Source organism: Bos indicus, chromosome 3, assembly GCF_029378745.1.
Source record: "Bos indicus isolate NIAB-ARS_2022 breed Sahiwal x Tharparkar chromosome 3, NIAB-ARS_B.indTharparkar_mat_pri_1.0, whole genome shotgun sequence".
In the NCBI taxonomy this organism is placed as follows: domain Eukaryota; kingdom Metazoa; phylum Chordata; class Mammalia; order Artiodactyla; family Bovidae; genus Bos; species Bos indicus.
Window position 1 is genome coordinate 60,859,939 of NC_091762.1, and position 6,915 is coordinate 60,866,853.

Below are 6,915 nucleotides of genomic sequence, written 5' to 3' on the forward strand. Positions count from 1 at the left end.
CTTATAAGTGACAGAGTTGGGGTGGAAGAGTGGGTGTCAGACTCACAGAGAGACTTGAAGATTTTCCAGCCTACATTCCTAAGCTGGAAAAGGCAAGGAATGAGTTCTCCCTTAGAGTCTCCAGAATGAACCTACCCACATCTTGATTTTAGCCCAGTGGAACCCATTTCAGACTTCTGACCTCCCAAACTACAAGTCTGTGTGTTTTTAAGCCACCAATATTGTGACAATTTGTTACAACACCAACAGGAAGCCAATGCATATCCCAAGACCATCATTTCATTGTTTGTTAATAGAGACTGGAGTGAATGAAAAAAGAGAAAAACTCCATCAGCCTTCTCCTTTAAAGGCAGTCTACTGAAAGCAGGAGAAATAGAGCTGGTAGGAATGGACTGAACTTTACATCCTTACTCAAGTGCTCAGGTGCCTAGTGTGTAGGGTATCAGTTCAGTTCAGTTCAGTCGCTCAGTCGTGTCCAACTCTTTGCTACTCCATGAATCGCAGCATGCCAGGCCTCTCTGTCCATCACCAACTCCCAGAGTTTACCCAAACTCATGTCCATCGAGTCGGTGATGCCATCCAGCCATCTCATCCTCTGTCATCCCCTTCTCCTCCTGCCCCCAATCCCTCCAGGTATCAGGGTCTTTTCCAATGAGTCAACTCTTCGCATGAGGTGGCCAAAGTATTGGAGTTTCAGCTTCAGCATCAGTCCTTCCAATAAACACCCAGGACTGATCTCCTTTAGGATGGACTGGTTGGATCTCCTTGCAGTCCAAGGGCCTCTCAAGAGTCTTCATTTAGCTTTATTTTATTTATCATAATTATATAAAATAATTTATACAATTATTTATAAAAATATAAAAAATATATTTCACCTCACACTTTCCAGAATGATCTTCTGAGACCAGAAATCTGATTACACCAGTTTTCTGTTTAAAAATTTTCAATGTATTTGCCTTGCCTTTAAGAGAGGGACTGAATTCCTTAGCATTGTCTACAAGACCTTCAATGATCAGTTCCTGACTGAGCCCCTGGCTATGTTTCCAACCATACTTTCTCCCCTAATTGCGAGAAAGCTCTGCCCATGGTGAGTTACCTACAGGTTTCCACATGCTGTGATTTCCCACAGTCTCTTGTTTTCACTTGAATGTCCTTTACTTTTAGATCTTGAGCACTTCTTATTATAGCTGGCACTTATAAATGCTTTACAGGTATTAATTCATTAAACTTCATATTTTAGGACTAATAGTATCCCCATCTTATAGATAAGGAAACTGAGGTACAAGGTAGTTAAGTATCTTGACCAAGGCCACCTGTCTAATACATGGGAAAATAAAGATGCTGACCTGGACGCAAGAATGAGGCACATGGGGAGATGAAACAGGGAAGGGGGAAAAGACAATATAAGGGCATATTAAGCCCATGTTTTTGGGCTCCTGGAGTTTGATCCTGCTAGATCCTTCTGAGTTGCAGAAATTGCCTACCCGGGAATGTATAAGGAACATGTTTCTCCACTGGTTTCCATTTCCTGTTGATGGAGGCTTACCAATGATGGGGATGTTGAGTGTCTTACACTCTCTGGTAGCACATGGGCAGATGGCAAGCAGACACTTGTATTGCACCAGTGTTTTTGACTCTGGAAATACTTAGAATTGGAGATTCTCAGGGCAGAAAGTTAAAGGCACCCAGCATGCACTTGAGGTGACATAGTGACATAGAAATTGTCATAAAACCCTACCGCAGTTATAGTGGAAATTGGAGGTAAGGCCAGGGAGGTGAAGTGCTATACAATAGGCTTCTGATACTGTGTCTTAGGTTTCCTGATAAAGTTAATAGTTTCAGGGTATGGGCTGTGTGGAATGAAGCTCCTTCTGTAAATGTGCATAGACCTCAAAAGCTGAACTAGGTCCTTGCTGTTCCTGTCCAGCCTTTCATAAACACTGTCTTAGAAATTATTGTTTAAAAATGGTCACATAATATGGTTTTATAATGCTTTAACATGTTATTTTTATTGTTATTATAATTCACATTTTATTCATGTGTTCCTTTCATTCAGTTAGATATTTTACAAATATAGGTTAACTACAATTCTTTGATGCACATTTTCTTGAGAAAAATAAGTAACAAGCAAGGCAAAACCACACAGGTACACACCAGGAAGAATCCAAGAATTCTGAGGCTGATACCAACCACACTAGGAGTTATGCTTCATGCCATCCATAAGAACTAATCTACTTTAAAGAAGCTTTTCAAGGAAGGGCTGAGGTGGTGAAAGGAGAGAACCTAATTGCATTTTTGGATTTGGTTGATTTGATAGAATCACATAGGTTCATCTTTCACTCACTTTCTGCATTTAAAAATAAGTACATTCAGATTAGGTGAAGGACAATCCCTTCTCATGACACCTAACATCTTACTAGGCTTGAGTCAGAAGCAGTAAATTTGAGCAGAAGTCTCAGAGACTGGGAAAATTGTTGATGACAACGGCAGGGGACAGAGGAGAGGGCCACGTGGGGGAGGGCCCCTGGACGTGATGTACCCACTCTGCTACCAAGTCTGGGTGGCCGGCTGACAAAGTCACATGCTGGAGGCTGTGGGCATGAGTTTTGCATGGACTACAGGGCACTGATATCCCCAGGAAGAAAAACAAGATGAAGAATTAGCCAGAGGTCTGACTCTACAGGAATTCCGTGATTCCCCAGCCTCTTAAAAAAAAGATTGTTTCCAGAGTCTATTTGTTTTCTGGCTGGAAATCAGGTGAGCAAGATATAAGGGCTGTTTGTCAATTCTCAGGCAGGGAAATCACTAATTCATTTCTTTCTGGGGTCAGGGGACCTGGTCTCCTTTTACCAAGAGAAAATTACTTCATGGAGAAAGAGCTGTCATCATAAGGAGGAAAGGAATTAAGCAGCACTGAATTTGCAAGTTCCTCATTTGCTTCCATTCTTTGATTTTTGAGCTGGCACTTACTTGGGAGCTTTCTGCCTAGAAATTTCAAACTAGCTTCCTGTATAATTATAGAAAGTTATTGAGTTACATTTTGTTTTTAATAAACACACACACACACAGGCATACACACCTCAATCCTCACAGGTCACCTTTACCTTGAAGGTTGAGTGTAAAAATTCATTTTAGTAAATATATACTGAATGTGTGCTTTGCGTCCAGATACCATGATGAATGCTGGGGAGAAGAAAGACATGGTTCGTGCCTTTCTGAGCCAGCAATCTCTTCAGGAAGAAAAGAGCTTGGAATGAGAAACCATTCATTCATTTAACCATTTACTCAACAAATGTGTATTGAGTGCTTGTTATGGACTGACGTATGTCCCCTGAAAAATTCATATGTTGATGCTCTCACGTTCAGTGTGACTGTATTTGAAGATTGAAGCTTTAGGGAGGTAAAGTTAAATAAAATTATATGAATGGAACTTTACTCCCTTAGGATAGGTAACCTTATAAGAATAGGAAGAGACGCCAAAGAGCTTTCTCTTTGATGCTGAGCATGAGCTGAGAAAACAGGCCCTATGAGGACAGAAGGAAGGCAAGCTGTCCTTCTCAAGCCAAGAAGAGAGGGCTCACCAGAAAAATGCTGATAGCATATTGATTTTGGGTTTCTAGGCTCCAGAACTGTGAGAAATACATTTCTCTTGTTTAAGTCACCTTAAACAAAATATCACCATGAAATTTTGTTACTGCAGCTCAAGTAGACTAACACAGGACCTAATTACTAGGTGCCAGGCACTGGGTTAGGTGTTAAGGGTAAAACGCAGCACAATTTGTACAGTTCCTGTCCTCAAGGGATTTCTTTCCAGGTGAAGGTTAAGTATAATGTATGTTATGAGAGCATGAATAGAGTTACCTGTGGAGAATTCATGGAAGGGATATAACTTATTTTAGAAGTTAGGAAAAGTCTGCAAGAAGTGCTTTTCTTGATCTCAACTGTAAGTTCAAAAATGGTGGAAGTTGACATTGGGGAGGTTCATTTACGCAGTGGCAACAGTCAGTGTGAGGACTTAATGACAGAAGAGACCTTGGCTAGTTTGAGATCCTGGAATGAGGCCAGCATGGCAGAGTTTATATGGCAATGAGAAAGACAGGCATAAGTCAGCTCAGACTCCCAAGGTCGTGTTCAGAAATGTGTGATTGAGTCTAAGAACTCAAGGATTATAAACGAGAAAACTAAATTAGAATATTATGGAAGAACTCTAGCAGTGGGTAAGCAAATCAGAAGACCCTTAAACTCCAATGATTATAACAGCCTAAAGCATTGTTTCTCAAGGCTAGATGGAGAATATGAAAGAGGTGATTTTGTCCAGGAGTAGTCATTTTTATATGCCTAAAAGGATCTATCCTTTGGCATGTTTTGTAATTGTACTTTCTGCAACCTATGAGGAAGAAAGTGCCTATGCTATTTCAAAGGAAAATACTTTATGTGTTTGTGGTTTTAAGGCCATCACATGCCATATCAACTCTACCAAAAGAGACTATGCAAAATGCAACTTGTTGAAAGACATGTATAACTAAATCATTCACTTAGAAATGTCTTTCTTTACTTGTCAGCTGAGAAATGGTTGAAACTGATAAATGATCTGCTAAAGAACTTGGTTCATTGGGAGTACATCCATCTAGTAGGTGTTAGCAGTTATACTCCTTTGACATGGATTCAGGCCTATACCTCAGAACAAGCTTCACCAGTGACTAAGAGTGTTGATGGGAACACTATTAATTATGGTGAAGCCTGGATGGTTTTGCCAGGTTGTCACACTCAGCATGAATGTCATTCTCCACTCGAGAGAGGAGCTCAAAGGACGTGAGAAAAAGGCTGGGGTTTGAAACTGGCTATTGGCAGGGTTGAGTGTGGGAGGGACAAGGGGGAAAGAAAAAACACATCAGGCTGCCAGACACTTGGTAGGGTCTATGCAATTAGTTCCTCATTCCCCCCATGTAGCTAAGCCAATCCAAGCTAAGCACACAAAACATTCCTCTTAATTTTCTAAGAGTTTCACAAGAGGGACTTTATGGAACCGAATCAGATGTTTCTATAGTTTCCTTGACTTCTTTTTCTTTCTTCTTTTATCTTTTTTTGTGTATGTGTGTGGACCCCTATTCCCTTAGTTGCTACTCTGCCTTGCTTTATCCACCACATAGCATATTAGAGACTATTTTCTACAATTCCTGTAAGATTTGAAAACCTAAACTTGCAGAGTCATAGCATTTCCCCTGATTGTTGATACTATGCTTGCTTATTTCTTTTTCTCTCTCTGGAATGCCCAGCTGGGCTTGGATTGAATTCACTTCTCCGATCTGCAGAATGGCGATTTCTGTACATGCATTCCACGAATGGGCTGTCTCAAGTTATCAGTGGGAGCTCTGCCCAGAGAATAAAGTGCAGAGCATGTTCTAGAGGGCTACTGTACAGGCAGGGGAGAAGTTTGCCTTTTGACTGTGTAAGAACAGTCAATTACTGTGGATCCTTTTAGCTCCATCTGCAACATTTGGCACACTAACACGGGGGATGGCTGGGAAATCTGGTATCTTGGAAACTGAGTATTCTTTAAATGCAAAAATGGAGGACATGGCTAAATAAAGAGAGAAATGGCAGAATTGTTTCAAGGTGGATTTGTCATTTATCAGCGTAATATTTAGACAACCTCTCCCGTCTCTCATTCCTTTCTTTCACTGACCTAGTTTTAATTATGCCATGTGAAAAATGTACTTGGTCTTTACAGTCATAAATTAAGTTGCTTCTTGTAACTGGTTCTAAATTTCAGGGGTAAAAGACTTGGGTTGGTCTTTGATCATATACTGCAAAAATGTCAAAAACCACAAGAAAAATAGACAATGAGAAAGCCTGTCAAACAAAGGTTTAATTTTACCAAGTTTCATTTTTCCTGAGTTCTTGGCTTCTTCAGTTACAAATTGATTAGGTATTTAAAATTAAATTAAGATTAACGTGAAATTCTTCCAACCCTTCTATTGAGTTTCTAGGTTTCCTTTTGGTTTTCTATACCTATGTACAATTAAAAAATCATTGAGTTTATTCAAGTTGCCTTTTCTCAATTTCTGAGATGAAACTCCGGAACTCTGGAAAGAGTTCTTTGATTCTGGAAGACTTGTTCCATCTGTGTGATATGAATGAAAACATTTCACTCTTACCTTAATGGTAGGTTGTATTTTCTTTGAAGCAAGGTTTAACTGGTATATTAAAAGAAATATTAAAGCCTGTCTTTAAAACCATCAGAGATGGAAACTATAATTAAATTTTTCCCCAGTCAAGAAGCCAGTAGGACTAGCTAATCTTTATAAGTGACATATATTGGTGCCTAACCTGCCTGCCAATGCAGGAGATATGACAGACATGGGTTCTATCCTTGGGTCAGGAAGATCCCCTAGAGGAGGAAATGGCAACCCACTCCAGCATTCTTGCATGGGGAATCCCATGACAGAGGAGCCTGGTGGCCTATGGTCCATAAGGTCGAAAAGAGTCAGACATGACTTAAGGGACTTAGCACTCTGTGTAAAGCACTGAAGCTGTAGCTTTACCTACAGATACTTTATCATCTTTACCTTCAAAATAATTCTAGAAGGTGGGAGGTAGGCACTGTTCTGCATATTTTGTAGTTAAGGAAACTGAACTTCTGTGATGTTAAGGGACTTGCTCAAGGGAAGTCTTGCTGGGCCTTAGATTTGGGACTCATGCTAATGCTTGGCAGCTGCTAATCTTCCCACCCTGCCTCCCTGCCACCCAAGTGACTGTAATCTACTTTTCCCTGTGTCTGTGTTGGCTGGCAATTCAGGGGAGACACAGAGTCATGTTTGGGACCAATGGGAAGCAGATTCATGAGAAGTTTATTTGGACATAATCTAGGATCAGGTTGATGTTGAAAAAGTCACCTAACCTCTGCACCTCAGT